The sequence below is a fragment of the Maniola jurtina genome, chromosome Z (genome assembly GCF_905333055.1).
Source record: "Maniola jurtina chromosome Z, ilManJurt1.1, whole genome shotgun sequence".
Classification (NCBI taxonomy): Eukaryota; Metazoa; Arthropoda; class Insecta; order Lepidoptera; family Nymphalidae; genus Maniola; species Maniola jurtina.
In genome coordinates, this window is record NC_060058.1 from 10,109,098 (window position 1) to 10,132,274 (window position 23,177).

Sequence of the window (23,177 nt, forward strand, 5' to 3'; positions counted from 1 at the left end):
TTAAGGTACTAAAGGTCCTTGATTTAAAATTAAAAAACAGTACCACAGACATTAATTTTACGTTTCCTCATGGAGCACTGGTTTGTGGGTTCGATATAAATGGACATTGGGCATTAAAACACAGCTGTTAAGATCCATTTTACTTTAATGTTGAAGTGTTTCGACACTCGAATACGATCAATATGGGTAAGATGTAAAATCTTACACTAAGCCTACAGTCGCTGTTCTCTTTCAGTCAGTGTTTGATGAGATGAATGATTCATAAATTGAGATCATTGCGTATGAAAGATGTGCTCTCGAATACGTCCGCGTGGATTTAGTTTATTAATAAAGACACAAGTGTAAATTAAAAATTTATAACACCCCCGACGATCCAAAGTATCTGAGTTTTCCAAAACATCATTTTCAAATAAATAATTATGTATTTAGGCAACGTCCATCTTGACAGCTTGACATTTGTCTATTGACATAATATTATGAACCTAACGGTTATCTAACCTTCTTTTCTACAAGAAAACTGAAAAGAGCTGATAACTCTTAAACGGCTGAACCAATTTTTTTAGATTATAGCTAAGAACACTCTTGATCAAGCCACCTTTTAAACAAAAAAAACTAAATTAAAATCGGTTCATTCGTTTAGGCGCTACGATGCCACAGACAGATACACAGATACACAGATACACAGATACACAGATAGACAGATACACAGATACACACGTCAAACTTATAACACCCCTCTTTTTTGGTCGGGGGTTAAAAATCACGTGGCAACTCTTTGTTTTTCCAAAATAAAAAGCAGCTTCTTGGAATCCTGGAAAATCAATTCCACAGTTTGCATGTGCGTGGAAAAAAGATCTAGCACCACGGGTGGTCGAAGTGCACTAGGCACCCAGGTTGTATGGGTCCGTGGGAGCAGCTGTAGAAAAAGGAGGATGAAATAAACTTATGCTGATGATTAATTTTATTATCACACCTGCACTCACTCCATAACGTCATTCAAACAGCAATTTTGCAATCGGCTGGCAGCCCGTCCGTCATGAAATTAAAAACACCTTCGAAAGTAAAGTTTTGTAGTCCACATTTGATAATCATAAATATGGTTATTGTAAGTTAACCGTAAAAGATACATTGCGGACTTTTCTGTGAACTTTTTTAAGGAACCAATTCCACCATACCTATGTACATTGTTTTCGTGTAACTTTAATTATTTACGCAGCGCACGCCACGGAAGCTCTCAGATGAGGCGATTTTTCCCGAATTAATTCACATTTTTTTAAAAAGAATATTAGCCATGTTAAATGACTAATATTCCCCTTTCCTCTCCAACTAAGCGTCAGGCTTGTGCTAGGAGTAGGTATGACAATAGTGCAACGGGCGGAGTTCGAACCGTCGACCTTTCGGTTTTCAATTCACTCCTTTACCGGTTGAGCTATTGAGGCTCGATTACAATTCTCGTAGGGATCTCTAATTTTTTTGAAAATAAAATATAGCCTAATGTTACTCGATAATAATGTAGCTTTTTACAGGTGAAGAATTTTTAAAATCGGTTCAGTAATTTTTGAGTTTATCTATTACAAATAAACAAATCTTTCCTCTTTAAAATATTAGTTTAGATAGATTAGATATAGGTCAAAAGCCAAAAATTAACACTAATAAGTGAACTCAAGGTTCAAAACCCTTATGCTTGTGAGAAGAAAGACTTCATAAACAACTAGCTGATACCCGCGACTTCGTTCGCGTGGATGTAGGTTTTTTAAAATTCCCGTGGGAACTCTTTGATTTTCCGGGATAAAAAGTAGCCTATGTGCTAATCCAGGGTATAATCTATCTCCATTCTAAATTTCAGCCCAATCCGTCCAGTAGTTTTGCGTGAAGGAGTAACAAACATACACATACACACACACACACATACAAACTTTCTCCTTTATAATATTATAGTGTGATAACCCCAACAGTATAGGTACTGTATACTGAGCATCCAAGCCATGTGAGACGATTATAAATAACTATGAAGAACTTGCTGGTAGCCATAACAGGCTGAGCTGGATAATGCGGCAGTTGAGACGTTAGGCGCCGAAGCCGATGCCTTACGAAAGGTTAGCTGCATATTACTCATATATCGAAATTATAACGCACGATAAAAAATCAACACCGCATCGCCGTCATTTTATCGACCTCGATAGCCGAAGACTCAATCATTACATACTGATAGAGCAAGATCCCACTGCCACCAGATTTCCCTTTCCTTTGAAAGTACCTATTACAAAAATTTACTCACTTTTAAAGTCTGGACTGCTTCCTGATTTTCATGTATACTAACATATTGTTAGTACAAGTGTAAATTAAAAATTTATAACACCCGCGACAAGTGAAGTTACAGTAACTAGAAAAGACCGAAAAGACCTGATAACTTTCAAACGGCTGAACCGATTTTCTTGGACTATTCCGCGCCTACGATCCAAAGTATCAGAGTTTTCCAAAACATCATTTTCAAATAAATAATTATGTATCAAGGCGACGTCCATCTTGACAGCTTGACATTTGTCAATTGACATAATATTATGAACCTAACGGTTATGTAACCTTCTTTTCTACAAGAAAACTAGAAAAGAGCTGATAACTCTTAAACGGCTGAACCAATTTTTTTGGATTATAGCTAAGAACACTCTCGATCAAGCCACCTTTCAAACAAAAAAAACTAAATTAAAATCGGTTCATTCGTTTAGGCGCTACGATGCCACAGACAGATACACAGATACATAGACACACAGATACACAGATACACAGATACACACGTCAAACTTATAACACACCTCTTTTTGGGTCGGGGGTTAAAAATTAATATTCAACAGGTACTGCCAGATCTTTCCTTCGGCAATAATTTCCGCCAGAAGCTTTAAAGCTCTTAATGTCAGAGTGAACTAGTGTAGTTTTCTATTCTATATATTCAAATAATGTATTAGCAAAAGACATAAACCTAATCATAATATTAGGTAGATAGGTACTTAAAACTACTTTTCAAGAAAATAATTAATAGTTTTCGATACTTACAACTCCTGAAAAAGGTAAAAAGCGGACATGCCTCTAAGCTACGAAATAAGTATTGTATAATAATATGAAATAAGAGTCGTCTTTGAGGGCTTTATTGCTAAGTCCCATGAGTTATGCTATGGCTAATAACTAAAAGTAAACTAATTACTATCTTATCACAAAAACTTTGGCGCGGTATCAACACCTGTACTTGATATCATTTTATAGCACGTGGGACCGAAGTTTTAACAGGGCTCTCTTCGTCACTCGCTTCATACAATCGTAGTTCCAATTTCATGTGAATATTAAGCAACTAAAGTCTGTGTCTGTGGTGTTTTCGATTTTTCTAAAAATATGTAGTATTAAAATTACAGGGGCTCAAAGATTTGTATGTAAATTTTTAAGACCGTGTAACTTTGAAACCGAATATTTTAACAGAAATCTGGCATAGATATTAGTTTCTAGAATATGTCTGCAAAATTTCATGGACTTTGGTTCCGGATGAGAGCGAGGGAATAGAGTGTACCTGTGTTTGCGCTCACAAAATTGTGCACTATAACATGTCCCACGCAGTTTGTTAGTGGCCCAGATTGTATTCAAATGAGAACCGAATTAGTATGGAGAGCACTGACGGGCACATGGAAAATGTAGGAGAGGAGATAAGGTGGTTGCTCCTATTACCGGAGTGGCTGAATCTGCTTGGACCACCCGCGCAGTGAAGGTATACCTACCTGGTATTATTTATTTGAGATGAGATAGATCATCTTAAGGCTGCCATTGCTCTTACTTATGTAATACGATCTTCGCAATTCGCGCGAGCTAATCTAAAAGCTGGGAACTTAGATCGAGTAGCTGTGTCAGTCTGTACCTACCTGCTACCTACAAAGATAGTTACCTGTTATTTGTTTTGCTTAACAGCTGAAATATAAGAACTATGAGATCCTTTAAACCACAGTTTTAAACTGTTATGTCTTTCTAAGAAAACATCTTTCGTCGCAATTCGTTTATTTTCCAAATGTGAGGTACGAACGAAGGATCGAATGAAAGTTAGAGCTAGGTCACACAGCGAACAAAAGTCGCGCGATATTTTTTTTTTTCAGAATTCTGTGACGTTTGCAATCATATTATTATAGAGAGCAGATACTCGCATTTGCGATATAAAATTCGCGCGGGGAAAAAATCTGATTTAAGACAAACACGCGGTGCGGTGTTAAATTCGCGCAAATATTTTATGCAGTATGGAGATGTTAGCGCTCACCGCATTCACAGAGGGTGCAAGTGAAATTCCGTACGCGAAAAATAAATCGCGCGATTAAGGGGCAAGCGACGGGTCTGCCCGCGAAATTCAAATTTTATTTGGTTGTTCGCAATTTGTAAATTAATACGACAAAGTAGGCTTATGGCATTCTAGTTGCGACAATGGCAGTATCATCTCCACGTGTTTATATAAAAATCTTTATTTGATAAGGCCCAGTTTAAGAAATTAGCTCTAGTATCGACTAATTTGTGAGTTACAGTCGATACTTGAGCTAATTTCTTAAACTGGACCCTTTCAAGTAAAGATTTTTATTTAAATAGGTGGGGATGATACTGTTATTGTCGCAAATAGAATGCCATAAGCCTACTTTGTCGTATTAGTTTTTGGTAAGCAGGATGCTTACCAAAAAAACTAAAGGGATTTAGAAACTGTCGGTACTGAAGGTATCTATAACAAGTAAAGACTTTGCTGTTGACCTCGAGAACCCAACTCATCAACCCTGACGGTGTAAGGAATTGCATTCCTAAATCATGGTGATCCCACGGGATTTTTAAAGGATCATCCATTAAAATGTTTTTACGAAATTTGTTATAGAATACCTTGAATCCCTGTGACGGGCTGTTACGGATAGGCTACTTTTGTCCTGGAAAACCACTGAGAATTCCCACGGGATTATTAAAAACCTAAATCCACGCGGGCGAAGCTGCGCCCATCATCTAGTTGGTAATAAGCACGTAATAAGTATCATAGATAAATACATTCATATCCATTTATATACCTACTAAAAAGCACTCCTGTTTTATTTATTTGAAAGACAAAGAGAAAGAAAAACGTTTATTTTGTAAATTGTATCGATAATGTAAACCATGGAACTAGAATCAATTTTTTCTGTGCTAAGTATGACCACAAACAAGCTGGCTGCAGGGTTCTATATTTTATCCTCAGACTTTATAAAACACATTTAAAATTGTGTTGTGAGTCTGTGACGTCATCACAATGCGATCAATCGGTTAGCGAAGAGACAGAGTGAACTTAGAATGAGGGAACTCTGTTTGATCCTATATCCTATCCTAAATTGACATTTGTCAAATATTAGACAATAACATGTCGACCCTTGCGACGTGATTTATGGACAAATAAATAAACTTATTATACTTTCCCATATTTTATAGTATACTTATATATTTTTATTTTTTGATATATTTTTATTATTTATATGGATTTGGAATTTTAAATTTTTAAATTTCGGCTTCGGCCGTAACTACTTGGTTACAATCCTACTGGGTTTTTGCTAAGTTTGTTGTGGGCTCTTCTTGGGCGCGTTTGGAACCCTCATAGACTTAGTTTTAAGTTTACGTCATTAATTATCACCACTATATCATCTTTCAAATCTAACAAAACTGACAAACAAAAGTACCTACTTCGAATAAATGATTTTGACTTTGACTAGCTGTGCCGCCATGCGATTGCGTTAAGGTAGGATGCCGTGTAGAAACCAAAGAAAGGGTTTAATGAAAAACTGCCATACCCCTTCCAGGTTAACCCGCTTCCATCTTAGACTGCATCATCACTTATCACCAGAAATAAAAAAAAGCATTTCGCATTTTGTAAGATTTTGCACAGATTTTTTCATTCAAGTAGAAACGTCCTATGATAAGTAGTCGCAAGCTGATTTAAAATTCTATTTACCTCTAGTATTTAAATTTCTGATATCCGACTGTATCAGATACCACTTTAAAATCGATCGTATGCACTGACCTCTACAGCCTACTTAATTCAAGTATACGATGGACTTGCGATTGCCGGCCTGTTTTTCAAACAACTTGATTTTCGCAATTTTGGCGCTGCGCTGGTTGCAAAAGTGAGCGGTATGTCAGCGTCATAGATAATATTATGGTCAGCGTAGGTACTCGGAACTGAATGTGAGTGATGCGACATCTGTCACCCTAATGTCACCAAGAAGACCATTAATTGACACAAAGTGTCAATTTGAATGCCCGGTACGCTCAGTGAGGCGCTTCGAATGAGCGTAAAAAGTCAATTTGTGTGGTACACCTCTTCCAGCGTACTTGCTTATAGAGTCCATTTCAGTGATCGTAGACGTATACTACACAAAATTTCGTTGCCATGTTTGCGCTGGTCGATACCTGGTAGATTATAATGGGAGTGTAAATATGCATCGGCGAACGTCAGACGGCGATAAAGGTCGTCACAAACGCGAACGGGGCAAATCCATATAAAGTACCTATATTACAAATGCGCAACTCGGTCTGGTCTGTATGAAGCTGCTATTTTTTCAACGGCCAATCTGTTCAACCGATTTTGACGAAATTCGGCACAAAGATATCTTGAATCCCGGTGAAGGATATAGACTAAAAAAATCAAAGAATTTCGACGAGATTTTAAAAAACCTAAATCTACTTACGTACTTCCAGAGAAGAGCGAAGAGGAACTATCTATACAGGCTCTTTTTACGTTTCTTCAAGTAAGAGTTTTTTTCCATTGCTTTCTAGACATTTATTTTGAGGGTTCCGTAACTCAAAAAGAACAACACAACCCTTATAGCATCAATAGGTCAGTCTGTCAATGGGCTGTATCTCGTGAACCATAATAGGAGAGCCCTGAAATATTCATAGAATTTCTATTGCCGCATACATAGAAGTCATTGATTGCCGCTATAACCACAAATACTAAACATTCCCAAATTACCGACATTCTTGTACAATGGTACGGAACCCTTCCTGTGCGAGTCCGACTCGCACTTGACCGTTTTTTTCCTTCCAAGAAACCACCTATAACCTAAAATCTATAGGGGATTTTCCGTTCACCTAAAATCATGTTTGACAGGTTGGTATAGGTAGGGAAAAATCCGAAAACCGTGAATTTGTGGCAACATCATTAAAATAAATTTAAATGTGCTTATGAACAAATAATAATTAGTATTTTCTCTTTCCAAAGTAGGATAACTATCCCAAGTGCGGTATCCAAGATTACGAAAGGACTTTACCTGTACACTCTAAAACAGTTTTTTATTTATTTTTATGCATATAATAATTTTTGAACTATCTTGCAAAATGTCGGAAAAAATACCCGAGTATGGAACCCTCGGTGCGCGAGTCTAACTCGCACTTGGCCGGTTTTTCATTCCACTGAGAAGAGCTGACAAGAAACTTAGCAGTTGCTCTTTTCAAATCATTAAAAGTTACGAGTACATTGTGTAAATTACACTAGGTAGGTAGGCTAATTTTACTTGCTATAAAAATTCAGATTGACAACTCTTTATACATATACTAGGTGCCTATCTAAGTAGGTATTTACGGAAGCGTATTGGACTAGTTTCGATGCATAGCTGAAAAGCTGCGAATTCATTGTACCTACCTACTTACTACCTTCCTATTTGTCGAACCTAATAGTACTTTAAAATGTATTGATATTTTCCGACTCTCCAAATTGTATGAGGCCTGACGTCAAGACTACAGTCTACCGGGTGAATTAGCATACCATAACTATGTATGATTTGTGTATCTATACTAATAATAAATAAAATTGGAGTGTCTGTAATTTCGAAATAACTACCTCATATTAAGCTCATATGGTTATTTGAACGATACCAACACTGAATCACACGTTTTTAAAATTTTTGTCTGTCTGTCTGTCTGTCTGTTTGAAAAGGCTAATCTTTGGAACGGCTGAACCGATTTTGACGGGATTTTCACAGACAAGTAGAGGATTGACCAGGGTGTAACATAGGCTACTTTTTTAACCGACTTTCAAAAAGGGAGTTGTGTTTTTCTACCTATGTACACCGAAATCTCCGAGATTTCTGAACCGATTTGCGTCATTTCTTTTTTAATCGATAGAGGAACTTTGCGACATTGTTTCATAAAAAATTTGGAGTCCAACTCCTCAATCCTGATGCTGCAGGGGATCTGACCAATCCACGCGGGCGAAGCTGCGGGCATCAGCTAGTTAAAAATAGACTTTGTAGACATATGACAGCAGATAAGATAAGATCTAAGAGGGGTCATAATTATACAAAAAAGATAATACCTAAACTGCGCACCAATCCAGATACCCAGGTACCTAGTTTTTAGGGTTCCATACCCAAAGCAACCAAGGTTGCCAACGTGACTCTATTACTAAGACTACGCTGTCCGTCCGTCTGTCTGTCAGTTGGCTGTATCTCGTGAACCATAATAAAAGACCTGAAATTTTCACAGGATGTGTATACTTCTATTGCCGCTATAACCACAAATACTAAACATTTCTAAATTATCGCCAAAATTTAAAAAAAAAAAGTTATTTCTTGTATGATCGTACGGAATCCTTCCTGTGCGAGTCCCCACTCGCACTTGACCGATTTTTTCCTTCAAAGAAACCCCCTGATATTCATATACCCTGATTTCAGGGTCCTTGAATATTTTTGTAAGTACTTTAGACTTAAATATGTGTAATATACTAGCCGATGCCCAAAAAAAACCTCGAGGCCTCCTCGTCACTGGCAGGCGTCAAATGGTGGTCAAATATGAGTATATTTGACGCCGGGAGTCCTATAATACCCCTATTTTTCCATGATTTCACTTCACCATAGTCTAATATTTAACATGTCGTCGTTTCAGAATCAAACCGAGAGTTCCCTCCCTCACTACAGTTAATTCTGATAGTTGAACTGATCTGAACACAACAAAATTTTAGAATATAAGCATTCCTTTATTACTAATGTAATATGAAAAGGACGGACACCGTTTGCAGTTTTAAATTTAATTAGAGCTGTCTAACCACTCTCTACTGTTTTTGTAGCATGCACTAAAATGTAGAGTCTTTGATAAATTCATGTTCCGACCAATTAGCAATATTAAAGAGAATAAGATTCAGATACTCTAAATTAAGCTTAGAGAAAGACAACAGAATCGGCGCCAGTGTTTAAAGTAGAGCAGCTCACTAACATTTACAGTATTTAATTTAAAATCCATTTTCCGTCCTTTGTAGCGATATTAAAAAGAAAAATATGCAGATACTTTAAGTAAAGATTAAGACAACAGAATCACGCCTGTATTTAAAGTAGAGCAGCTCACTAACATTTACAGTCTTTAATTTAAAATTCGTGTTCCGTCTGTTTGTAGCAATATTAAAAAGAAAAAGATGCAGATACTCTAAATTAAGTTTAGAGACAGATAATAGAATCGGCGCCAGAGTTTAAAGTAGAGCAGCTCACTAACATATTTTATAGTCTTTGAAATTCATTTTCCGTCCTTTTTAGCAATATTAAAAAGAAAATGATTAAAAAAATGCTTGTAAAAGTCTAATTGAATAAAAATATTTTGAATTTGAATTTGATACAGTAAGACAACAGAATCGCGCCAGTGTTTAAAGTAGAAACAGCTCGTTGAAATTTTGTCTTTTTAACCCCCGACCCAAAAAGAGGGGTGTTATAAGTTTGACGTGTGTATCTGTGTATCTGTGTGTCTGTGTATCTGTGTATCTGTGTATCTGTCTGTGGCATCGTAGCGCCTAAACGAAAGAACCGATTTTAATTTACTTTTTTTTGTTTGAAAGGTGGCTTGATCGAGAGTGTTCTTAGCTATAATCCAAAAAAATTGGTTCAGCCGTTTAAAAGTTATCAGCAATTTTCTAGTTTTCTTGTAGAAAAGAAGGTTAGATAACCCTTAGGTTCATAATATTCAAGTGTCAATTGACACATGTCAAGCTGTCAAGATGGACGTTGCCTAGATATACATAATTATTTATTTGAAAATGATTTGTCGGGGGTGTTGAAAATTTTTAATTTACACTTGTTAATAAAATTCATATTCCGTTCCTTTGTAGCCATATTAAAAAGAACAAGTGTAAATTAAAAATTTTCAACACCCCCGACAAATCATTTTCAAATAAATAATTATGTATATCTAGGCAACGTCCATCTTGACAGCTTGACATTATTTTGTCAATTGACACTTGAATATTATGGAACCTAAGGGTTATCTAACCTTCTTTTCTACAAGAAAACTAGAAAATAGCTGATAACTTTTAAACGGCTGAACCAATTTTTTTGGATTATAGCTAAGAACACTCTCGATCAAGCCACCTTTCAAACAAAAAAAAGTAAATTAAAATCGGTTCATTCGTTTAGGCGCTATGATACCACAGACAGATACACAGATACACACGTCAAACTTATAACACCCCTCTTTTTGGGTCGGGGGTTAAAAAAATGCAGATACTCTAAATTTTGTTTAGAGAAAACATCAGAATCGACGCCACTACTGGCACAGGTACAGCAGGATGAGTAGCTTGAGGTGTGAACACCGAACAGATCAAATAAGTCGGAGGCAACGACCTCTCGGAACGCAACAGCACAGGCAACAGTTCTCCAGTCAGTGTTGCCATTAATACCATTAAACTTATGATAATACATATATATACGGCAATCCAATATCGTTTTGAATCGATTCACAAGAATACTCATCATGATCAACCCATTGGCAGCCCACTACTGAGCACGAGTCGCTTCTCAGACTGACACGAGTTAAGGCCATAGTCTGCCACGCTGGCCCAATGCGGATTGGCAGAGTTCACACACCTTTAAGAACATGGAGGACTCTCAGGCATGCAGGTTTTCTCAAGATGTTTTCCTTCACCGTTAAAGCAAGTGATATTTAATTGCTTTAAACGCACATAACTGAAAAGTTAGAGGTGCGCGTCCGGGATCGAACCTCCGACTTCCGATTAGGAACCGGACGTTCTAACCACTAGGATATCACAGCTTATAAGAATACTGTTTTAAGTTAATTACGATTCCAATCAAGCGAAATTTGCCTTACATGTTTTATGTTTAGGTAGGTTACTGCAACTGTAAATAATATTCTTTTGACAAAGCAAGCCATCAGGAATCAAGCAAACTGTACGATATTTCAGCCATCCCAAGATATGTGTGCAAAAATGAAAAGCAAGGACAAATATTGATTTCATAAATTACCTACACAACATCGAAGTAGTTGAGTTTATTAACCCCGACCCAAAAAGAGGGGTGTTATTATAAGTTTGACGTGTGTATCTGTGTATCTTTGTATCTGTCTGTGGCATCGTAGCTCCTAAACTAATGAACCGATTTTAATTTAAGTAGTTTTTTTTTATTTGATAGGTGGCTTGATCGAGAGTGTTCTTAGCTATAGTCCAAGAAAATCGATTCAGCCGTTTGAAAGTTATCAACTCTTTTCTAGCTGTTACTGTAAACTTCACTTGTCGGGGGTGTTATAAATTTTTAATTATCACTTGTTAGAAATCTCTATGTCGATGATATTTATTAATGAGATAGGTATAGATTACTTTTTTCTTATTTAATGTAACCTATATTTACATACAAGGAACCAAAAGCTCAATTTGCTATAATCCGCCTAATCTGTCTAATTGCAAATTCTTTGCAATTAGGCATTGTAAGGTCTACATCTCCTGAGGATGCTCCGGTGTTGGGGCGAAACGCGAGTCGAGTGGTGTTAGAATTTGTCTGGTGCTGCGTAACATACAGATTTCATTGGTTTGGCGGATTATAGCAAATTGAGCTTTTGGTTCCTTGTATATCATGGACTTCCACAAAATAACGCCTGCTTCTATAATAACCTATATTTTTTAACCCCCGACCCAAAAAGAGGGGTGTTATAAGTTTAACGTGTGTATCTGTGTATCTGTCAGTGGCATCGTAGCGCCTAAACGAATGAACCGACTATAATTTAGTTTTTTTTGTTTGAAAGGTAGCTTGATCGAGAGTGTTCTTAGCTATGATCCAAGAAAATCGGTTCAGCCGTTTGAAAGTTATCAGCTATTTTCTAGTTTTCTTGTAGAAAAGAAGGTTAGATAACCCTTAGGTTCATTCCACAAACATATTATACTTATATTCAAACATAATTGTACTTGTATGCCACACATTTCCTATTGGTGTTTGGGGAATTGTATGGTACGCCCAGGTAAAGTATGAAACAAAAAATATTTTATACATTGCCTGAATGTTTTAGGTAATCTATGGAATGCTTAGGTATCCTATGCAATACCAGAGTATCCAGATTGCCGGTAACATATAGAACTATTCCGAATCCCAAGTCGATAGCTTTAATGGACGGACGGACGGAGAAAGTAGCACCATAAGGGTTCCATGTTTACCATTTTGGTACGGAACTCTAAAAATGGTAGATGTACCTACCGACAAATAACTTATGCGAAAAACCTCCGATAATCTAGAAACATGTGGCATTGAAATAATGGTAATTAACTGAATTGTGACTAACATAGGAGACACAGCATGACAATGATAAGTGAGAGATATACGTATTATTCTAATGTGCAGATGCAAGATTTAAAATTCACAAATCAGGAACACTTCACAGGTTACACGAGAGCCAAGCTACACAATCGTTTTACCTTTAAATAACCATAGTGGAAAATGCCTTTTGTATTTTTATCTGATTCGACATCTAAGGCCGAGCGCACTTTGAGACGAATTTGGCTCATGTGAACACGAACGAGCACGCACGAACAAACCCGACCTTCCAAGTATAACATTGACGCATTTGACTGGCGAATGACAGGTACACGCGATTGGTAGATCAGTCATCGCGCCATTGGTTGTCAAGTTGACCCATACTTCCTGGATTTGTCAAATCTCTATTGAAATGAAATAGTTTATTTGTTTGAATATGGGATGATGAGAAGGTGTATACAATATAGAGTTGAGCCAACACATCCAGTCAGGAAACCCTGACATACAATTTTTTTTGAGTAGTAAATCTAATAATTAATAATAAATCATAATTTAAGTACCAAGCAACAGTAATAAGCATCTTTAAAGCCTTAGACAACCATTACTTAACCACTTAATATTCGATTTGTTCGCCGGCCACTAAACATACTATGCTTACTCTGTGACTATGAATATGAGACCGCACAGACTGGATGTAACTACGAAAATGGCACCCAGGTCCCAGTCTGCGTACTCCCATAGTGTACCTCTTGAAACTTCTCTCCTCTAGTGTACTTGAAAGTTCGGGATTGTTCGTGCGTGTTCGTAGTTTGTACGTGTTCGTATGAGTCAAACTCGTACGAAAACGCATCAAAAGTGCGCCCAACCTTGTGTTGGTTATTGCAAGAATAAAAGTCATTATCGATATGCCACGTGTGCCTATGATTGTAATGCCTATGCGGGGAAAACAATGTTTTCGCACAATGTAAATTCTCGTCACAGCATGTAATTGAATTTTCGAAGGTTCCTTTTTTCCGATACGTGCAGCTCAATGTGGGAAATCATAAAAGAAAAAAAAACGGCTATGGTCACTATGGTCTGTCAAAAAGGCATTCATTTCCGGCGAGCTCCAAGCGTTGTCGGAACGATCTCTATGCAGGGGGAGCGCTTCCTAACGGAATTTTGCATGATATGATAACTGAGGAGCTGGCGAACAAAGCGGCGTGACTACACTCCTGATCAATATAGTAAGTAATAGTACGCGACAGGTCGACATGGCAATCGGGGTGGGGACGACCCGCACAACCCCTGCCCATCTGCCCGTGTGTCTGTCAGCGAGCTGTAGGTATCTGGTGAACTTAAGAGTTTTACAAAATGTGTATTTCTATGGCCGCTATAACAAAAAATTATAAAATTTCAAAATACCCACCAAGAAATTAAAAAAAAAATTCAAAATGCCATTTCTTGTACGATGGTATGGAACCCTCCGTGTGCAACTTCGACTCGCACTTGATCGATCTTGTTTTCATTAGTGATGTAAGCATCATGAATAATGTTTTTGGCACATTGAATGACTACAAATCTGAACTGGTTTTTAAGCAAAAGAACCTAGAAAGCTACTGCACTCAAGTTGAGTTCAAAGCTCATGATTTCGATTGCTCAATACAACCTTGAACTACCTACCTAATATTTGACAGTTGTCGATTTATGATAATCAAACCGATCACTCTCTTGTACTTACTAGTTTACTCTGACTGTCCGTTGATGGATTACACTTTTGGCTTAGAATAAACACCCGACTTTTGACTTGTGAGCTCGTTGGCGTACTGGCGGTTTTGCTCAACAATGGATCACCCACAATAAATTCAAATTCAAAGTATTTTTATTCAATAAGACTTTTACAAGTAGGTAGTTCTGAATCGTGTCGTGGTTTTTAGTTTTCACTTTGAATACGGTCTACGTATGAAACGTTCCTACTTTTTTGTCTACCTACCTACCTACTTTTTTACAAAAACTGGTATGGAAGGTAGGTTAAAGGAACCTACCGGCCTATCTATTTGTTTGGTAGAGATTAGCTCTACAGTCTACGCTAATTTTTAAAACATGAAATCTCTACCTTCCTACGAGAACTTAAAAGTGCACTTAATTTGTATGTGAGGATAATATTGTACTTTAAAATAAGTCAAAATGGCGAGATAGTAAAACATTCCTGGAAAAAGAATGATAAAACTAAAGTAAAATAACATGGCACGAAACCGAACGGATCAATTTTATTCGCCGAAGCGTTAGCTTTGCAAAGGGAAAGCGGGATAGCGGGAACTAACGCGTTCATTACCTGTCTTCGTAAGTAGGTGTGGCTTCTCCCGAAGCGGCCTGGGACACGTCACCGTCCATGTCGTCGTCTCCGCCGTCGGTCTGGAGAGCTGGGCAAACAGTCGAGCTGGAACAGCTAGTCAACCACAGAAACACGCCGGCAGCGGATGCGGCTGACAGTACGCGTAGGACAAGCAACGAATACGCGAGCACTCTCGGTGTGGACTGGTACGCCGGTCGCGCGTCGGCAACGCGGCCGCCGGCTTGTCGCCGGTTGCGGGTGGGAAGCGCGGGCGGCGTGAGAATGCGGCGCCCCGACGCCCGCGCGTCGCCTGGCAACGCCGTAGCCGCACGTGGCCCGCAACACAGCCTAACAAATAATATCCAGCCAGTGCTTCAGCTTAAGGTAGCTCTCCATGATCCATCGATAAGCGTACAAGTACAGAATGAAGTCGCCGAACAGAGCTGCGATAACCAAACGGGGGAGGGGGCTGGAAGTGAGTACCACAACATAAAAAGTGAAGACGTAGCATAAGAGGTACTAGTAATTGTCTTATTTTGAATTTGATTTATAGAGAACACATATATGCAACGATCCGACTTCCGCACCTTTTCCAAGGATCCAAAATTCAGGTTACGGACAAAATATTGCCAGACACAAAAATTCAACCTGTCTAGCTCTCGTAGCTACTAATTTTATAAAACGTTGCAAGTTGCTGTGTGCAGATGCAAGATTGCTTTTCATTCCGGATTTTCCGGATTTAGGCATAGAGTGGATGATCATAACTGATAAAGATCAGGATATGGCTGGTGTCACGAAAGCGAAGTAAAATATATGTAGCTATAGGTACTTGGTGGGCAAGGCAAGTAGCTAAGCATAAGTCACAGGGGAGTGGTGGACACTTGAGACGGGTTACGGGACGCGTGGACGGCGCAATAATACCATACATTATCATGACATTGAAAAGTATAGACCTAGGCGTGGTAATACTCAGAGGTTTCAGTAACCCATATCAATAATCGTGATGTTGTAAAGTGCGGATGCAAACGTGGTGACACTCAGGGGTTTCAGTAGCCTAGATTAGGAAGCCGTTACGTTATGTTGTGTGGTGACAGACGTGGCAAGTATCAGAACGTCAAGGAATTTTTAACTGATATAAAATATGATATATCTGATATATAATCTGAAATATGTTATGTCATGTAATAGTTTCACGAACATTAAACGGCCAAGCCGTACTTTTTTAACCAAGATGTAGAGTTTGTAGAATCGGAGCTTGTAAGTAGAGTTATTTGTTATTTATTGTTATAAATGTGATACAGTCAAGAGCACTTAAGAGCTATATACTTTGGACTTGGGATAGGTCCCATGGCCAGCACAAATCTAAGCTCAGTTAGGGGCTTGGCTCTACTAGAGATCTCATAACTTTTTAACAGTGAAAACATTATGAACTTGTCTTTTTACATGAAATGTTTTTGGTGGGATTTCATTTCTTTTTGGCAGGTGCCCTAGATTTTTTTGGATCTATTTCTTGTAGGTACATCATTTTCATGGACCATTCTCTATCGTTACCTCTTTTTTTTTTGAAAGCTTTTATTCAAGTTGTAATTTATGTTCTATGTTTGTTTGGGTGGAATCTTGCAACTCAATTTTGAAGCAGATATCTTCAACCGATTCAATATGCAATTCCTAGCTTACATACAAAATTTCAGTTTTTTTAGGACTTCAGGAAACACATTTTTTTGTGTATAGACTGGGAAAAGTTTATGATTTCTTAATTTTCCCGTAGTTCATATGCAATTTATAGTATACATACCAAATTTCAATCTTCTAGGACTTCAGGAAGTACTCTAGTAGAATTTTTGACTAGAAAGGGTTTGAGTGGCGGTCGGCATACAGCAAGATGTATTTAAGATATGGGTATCAAGGAATAGAGCTTGATTTTTTTAATTTAATTTGTACTTTTGGAAGTTAACGGCTGCTTTTATTCTTACATCAGCTGTCACAGTATCGTGTGAAAGCTTGTAAGTTGTATATGAAGCATCCCAGTGCCGTTCATACGGGAATCATATTGTGTGTGTGAGAATGGAAGTAAGTAAGTACCTTAAAAATAAATTGATTCTTTTAATAGATCATTCGGATTCCCAAAACAAAAATACAAAATGTTAAATACGCGCTAACATTTGTCTCAATAACTCGTCTTTGGAACGCTTGGTAAACTGTACATTTGTTATTTTTTTTTTTGAATAAAAATATATTCTACTTTATTTATACTGTTTGACTATTCTATTGTTACAATAGTCAGTACGCGTCATTAGTCTACCCAGTTGACCACCAATGAGTTGTCGCTTCTGTGAACGGGCTCTTAAAACACAATAAGACTTGCTGTTCAACAACTGTTTGTATTTTTTTACACTGTGTTCGACTTGCGCTCAGGGTGGTGCACACACACCGTGATGAGAGTGACGTAACGTGGTATGTGCCACCAACTTTACTTATCTGTTTGACAGCGTCGCTCGCTAGGAGAATTTGGTTTTGCTATGTAAGAGATTCATTCACCAAGAAAAGATTGAATTGAAACTCTGATGTTCGCGACTTCGCTGCGCGGAGTTTGAAATGGCGGTTGACGTGGCTCTACTCTAGTTCCACTTTTGCCCACATGAACAGATAAGTTGGTGGCGTCATGGTCGATTTTTTTCGTATAAAATGTAGCCTAAGTCACCTGGACCTTAATAACGAATCGATTGACACCTCATTCAGCAAAATCGGCTCAGTAATTTAAGCACTACGGTGGAACACACAGAATCTGGATACAAACATACACACATACACACATACATACATAGACTGCTAAAATCATAACCCTTCCTTTTGGTTTTGCCGTAGTCGGGTAAAAACCCTCTTATCATACTCTAAAGTTCATAAGAAAAAGGCATAAAATTAGACCGACCTACCGGCACGACAGAGTATACTGAGTACCTATCTAATTAAGTACACCTACTAGGTAATAGGCAGATCTCTAAAGCACAAATTTATATACTTTCTATAGCACAGACTTACATAACTTGATTAGCGAGGAGTGCGTATGGAGCTGAAGCACTTTTTATCGCTGCGTTGGGAAAAACTTGAAGGTAGGTACAGAGTTAGCATTAACATCAACGTCGAATAAAGTACATACATCATTCGTGTATGTATGTTCGTGCGGGATTCCTAAAGACCCATCCACTTAACCGATTCGTATGAAAGGTACCGACTAGGTACCGAAGTAGTGATCGAAATAGGCAACTCTTTATCCCGGAAATCAAACAGTTCCCACGGGATCTACAAAAACCTGATTCCACGCGGACGAAGGCGCGGGCATCCTCTAGTATTTAATAAACGCACGTAACTCCAAGTTAGCGGTGAGTGTCCAGGGTCAAACCTCCGACTCTCCGCATAGGAGGCCAAAGTCTTACCTACTAGGCTATCACTGTGTGTTAATCCGAGACATGGTCGCTAATTATGGTATGGGCTTTAAGAGAAAAAGCTCAGACCGGTAGAGAACTATGCTCGGCGCTGCTCATCGTCTCGTCTTCACAAATGACAAAAAAGTAGGTAATTGTCTTTTCTCAAAGGTGCGTAAATAACACCGAAGATACGAAGATACGAAAATAACCCAAAAGTACCAACGAATCTCACACATTTCATACCATTCTCGAAAACGCTGAAACAACGGAGGGGGGGGGGAAGATTCCGACGCATTGAGAACCTCCTCATTTTTTTGAAGTCGGTTAAGAAGATCGGCCAGCGTGGGTCGGTACGTAGGGTAGGCGTGGTAACAGCTAGAAGCCCTACGGATACCCAGCAATCGGGATTGCTCTTACCTAGCACTCTGTGTCCGTCGTCAAGCCTTTGTTTATATTAATGAGTAACCCGATCCGCCCCGCGCTCAGCTCCGTATCAACTTGCTTTTATCAATAGGGCACTTTACATTGGCTTGTTTTATATGCTTCTCACGTTGCGCGTACCCTACATCATGCCCAAACTCATAACAAGACGTGATGCGATTTGCATCGCGGCAATTTTTTAGCGATCTAGCAAAACATCAAAAACATAGGTACCTACTACACAGTAGTTAGGTACATACCTACTTACTATATACGCGCAATTTTTTAGCGATCTAGCAAAACATCAAAAACATAGGTACCTACTACACAGTAGTTAGGTACATACCTACTTACTATATACACTATACATTATGATCTCTTTGGGACTAGGGGAGAAGTGCCATGAAAGGGACAAAAATTATCTTGCAAGATTTTGAAAACTGTAAGAGAAAAAAGGAAGGAGGAACCAATGACTTCTATGTATACTACTAGAAGCCATTGGGAGGAACGTTGGAAGACAGCCCTCCCGTTGGTCAGACGACATTACCAAGTTGGCGGGAAAAACTTGGACGAGGCTCGCACAACACCGAGAGGAATGGCGTGCACGTGAGGAGGCCTATGTCCAACAATGGATTAACAAAGGCTAAGAAAGAAGAAGAAGAAGAGAAAAAAGTAAAATGTTTTCGGTTCATATCAAAGTGTACCTATTTATTCTGTAACAAAAAACTAAACTTACCAACTTGTATCAGAATAAAAAACAGCTTCCCAAATCGAAAGTCGCAACCCGTTGGTCTACGTCAGGTACAATGTACCTTGGCCGGCGTTTAGCCTTACCTATATGTATAATAATATTAGACAAGTGTAAATTAAAAATTTATAACACCCCCGACAAGTGAATGCAGTAACAAGAAAAGAGCTGATAACTTTCAAACGCGGATTTTCTTGGATTATAACTAAGAACACTCTCTAAAAAACTAAATTAAAATCGGTTCATTAATTTAGGAGCTACGATGCCACAGACAGATACTCAGATACACACGTCAAACTTATAACACCCCTCTTTTTGGGTCGGGGGTTAAAAATAGGCACCTAATTAAATTAAATCCCCCGTCCACAATCACATAACTACACCCAATTACTCTTTATACGCATATAATTATATTAGGTAGGACATTATATTTTTGGCTAAAGAAATGCCTAGGGTTGTTATGTAAACGAATTCGAGCTTCAACCGAGCTTCCGCGTAGGCAGGGGCTAGAGGCGAGAGGAGGTACGGATAGTAAGTACATAAAGCGATGCACAGGAGGGGATGCACGTCGCTCGGTGCACGCACTAATAGCAAATACCTAGGCGACCTGCGTAGGCCGCGAATCACCTCCCCGTCTTCCCTTTCCCTGCACCCCTCGTATAATCGCTACCCGGGGAGGCCACAAACATTTTATTCGTACATAACATTCCAGATTGAATGCATCGTCCGTTCTTTATGTTTCATATTATATACCTACTTACCTAAAGTAAACGTAAATTATTGTAAGTAGATGCCGTTTAAATGGTAAATACGATCATGCAAATTCCAAACCAGTAATTGAGAACTTCTCAAAAGGAAAAAGGAGCCCTTATAGGATCACTTTGTTATATGTCTGTTTGTTTGTCCGTCTGAATGAACATATACTAATTAGAATGGACTAATAATAATTAAAATATTCAATTTTCAAAGTAAGATAACTACCTATATCAAGTTGGGTAAGTATCATATTATGAAAGAAAACTTGTGCATTCTAAAACACATTTTTAGGGTTCCATACCTCAAAAGGAAAAACAAAACTTATAGGATCACTTTGTTGTCTGTCGGTCCGTCTGTCTGTCTGTCCGTTTGTCCGTCCGTATCTGTTAAGAAAACCAATAGGGTACTTCCTGTTGAATCATGAAATTTGGCAGATAGCTAGGTCTTATAGCACAAGTAAAGGGAAAAATCCGAAAACCGTGAATTTGTGGTAACGTCTCAAAAAAATATATCAAGAATTACCTAATTAATATTTACAATTTTAAAAGTAAGATAACTAAAGTGGGGAATCATATGAAAAGGCTTTACCTACCTGTACATTCTAACAAGATTTTTATTTATTTTTATTATGCATACCTAATAGTTTTTGATTTATCGTTCAAAATGCCGAAAAAATACCGTTCCTCCCTCCTATCTCCGAAAGTTACCTATCAAAAATGGAATGGAATAATGGAATAATTATGGCACAGTATGGTCAAGAAGTTTATGTAGGTGTATGTTACAGAAAAATAAAACTAAAGTGATAATTTTATACTATGTATTTTATATACTTACCTACTATCATAGTTTTTTGATACTAATAATAAACCCCTACAAACAAAGTTTTTTTTTTAAAGGAATAGTAGCCATGCTAATCATGACTAATACTCCCCTTTCCCCTACAATTAAGTGTAATGCTTGTACTAGGAGTAGGCACGACAATAGTGCAACGGGTGGGGTTTGAACCGCCGACCTTTCGGAATTTAGTCCGCTCCTCAACCGTTGAGCTATCGAGGCTCTTAGTTATGCGGTTCGTCAACAAAAGTGGTTCTTCTACTTGTTCTGTAGTACGGAGTCCTCGGTGCACGAGTCCGACTCGCACTTGGCCGGTGTTTTTAGAATATGATCATTAGCTTTATTATATGATTGATCACGTGCAAAGATAATGGACTACGAGTCCGCCAGGGAGCTTCGTTATTTTATAAAAGCTGAAAGTTTCTCAGCATCAGGGTTGAGAAGTTGGCACTTGGAGCTCAATCACGTAGGTAGGTACCTAGCCGTTGCTTACAACCTACAATATTATTCACCACCAAAAGGTCTTAAAACCCCACCTTTTAAGAGTGCAGTGCCTTGCAGCATCAGTATTGAAGAATTGGGACTTGGAGTTCATTATCGAATTCCAAGTCCCACCTCACAATCCTCATGCTGCAAAATACTGCACTCATAAGTTGTGTGGTTTAAAGGACATTTTAAGAGTTATGAGAAAGGACATTTTGAGAAGGAGATATTCTGAGAAATGACAGAAAGGATATTGTGATAAAGGACGTTTTGAGAAAAGGCCAATATGCGTTGCGACGGGGTTCCGCAAATTGAAATCTGTACTTATGGTTTCAAGCAACGAGCTAGCATCTAGGTGTTGTCGGCTGTAGGCGCGAGGAGGGAGGTCGGCGAGGGAGCGGGCGGCGGAGGGGGAGAGAAAGGTGCCGCGCCGCGAACGAATCGATCGAGCCACGTGGTCGCAAACGAGCGTCCCGCTCCGCACCCTCCAGCAGCGCGCTCTTTGGCGCCTACTACGAGGTGTACAGCCACCCATAGCATGCGTTTTACTACGACTACGGGCTACGGCGCAACGTACGACCGATTCACAGCTTTTCACGCAACTCTCTAGCAGCAGTCTACCCTGCAATTACGTCTACGATCAGCGTACCTACGTACACGACACGAGTCACTACCCGATACCGTTTTGCTTCATCATCATAATCAACTCATTGCCGGCTCACTACTGTGCACGAGCCTCCTCTCAGAATGAGAAGCGCCAAACTGGTTCGGTGCGGATTGGCACCTACATCATCCTTTGAGAACATTATGGAGAACTCTCCGGTATGCAAGTTTCCTCGCGATGTTTTTCTTCACTATGCGAGTGATATTTAATAGCTTGAAACGCCCATAGTTCCGAAAAGAATGCGTGAAAGGGATCGAACCCCCGACCTCTCGAATAGAAGGCGTAAGTCTTAACCACTACGCTACCGCAGCACCGTTTTGCTTAAAATTTTCTAATACCACAACGGCTGCAGAAAAGATACATGTGGCAGCCGGCTCCCCTCGCGTAACGAACGTGAGAGCATTAGATATATCAATAAGCCCGCGGCGATAGGTAGGTGCCATCTGTAAAACACCAAAAAAAGATCCGTACTTATGCATTTTAAAAACCGTTAGACAAGAGCGCGGCCCATCACAATGGGCACAAGAGTAATCTGACAGCGTTCAGCAACGGTCCTAGCTTTCAAACTAAATTCAGTTGGAAGATGACAAAAGAGTTACCCCTGCTGGGGTCGCGATTCGTGATGTAATCAAGGTTCCCGCGAAGGAGCGGCAGGGGAGCGGGGCCGGCGGAACAGGGCGTACAATGTAGATAATGTTGCGCGGCGAACGTCGACGTATGCACGCAAGCCACAGCCGCTGTCGCCTGTTACATCTGCGACTACTTAACGCCGGCGAGAACACGTGTACATTGGCAGCAAGCCCCTCTAAACTTGTTGCCGGCTCTTTACTGGGACTCAAAAACTGCGCGGCGCATTCATGTGTTGAGGCTTTGAAGCGCGCCGCGGACGAAGCGACGGAGCGCAATTACCGACCGCGCTCGCGATCTGCAGCAGCTTAGGGCCAGCGCAGACAACCAGCTGACTCCTCGCACCCTGTATGCCGGGTGCTTCTAA

The 23,177-nt window shown here is 39.1% G+C and overlaps 1 protein-coding gene across 2 annotated transcripts in view; it reads right to left on the bottom strand.

Moving 5' to 3' along the window:
- LOC123880401 (insulin-like growth factor 2 mRNA-binding protein 1) overlaps positions 1–23,177 on the bottom strand; it is an 81,899-nt gene that overhangs the window by 46,827 nt on the left and 11,895 nt on the right. The window lies entirely within an intron of this gene.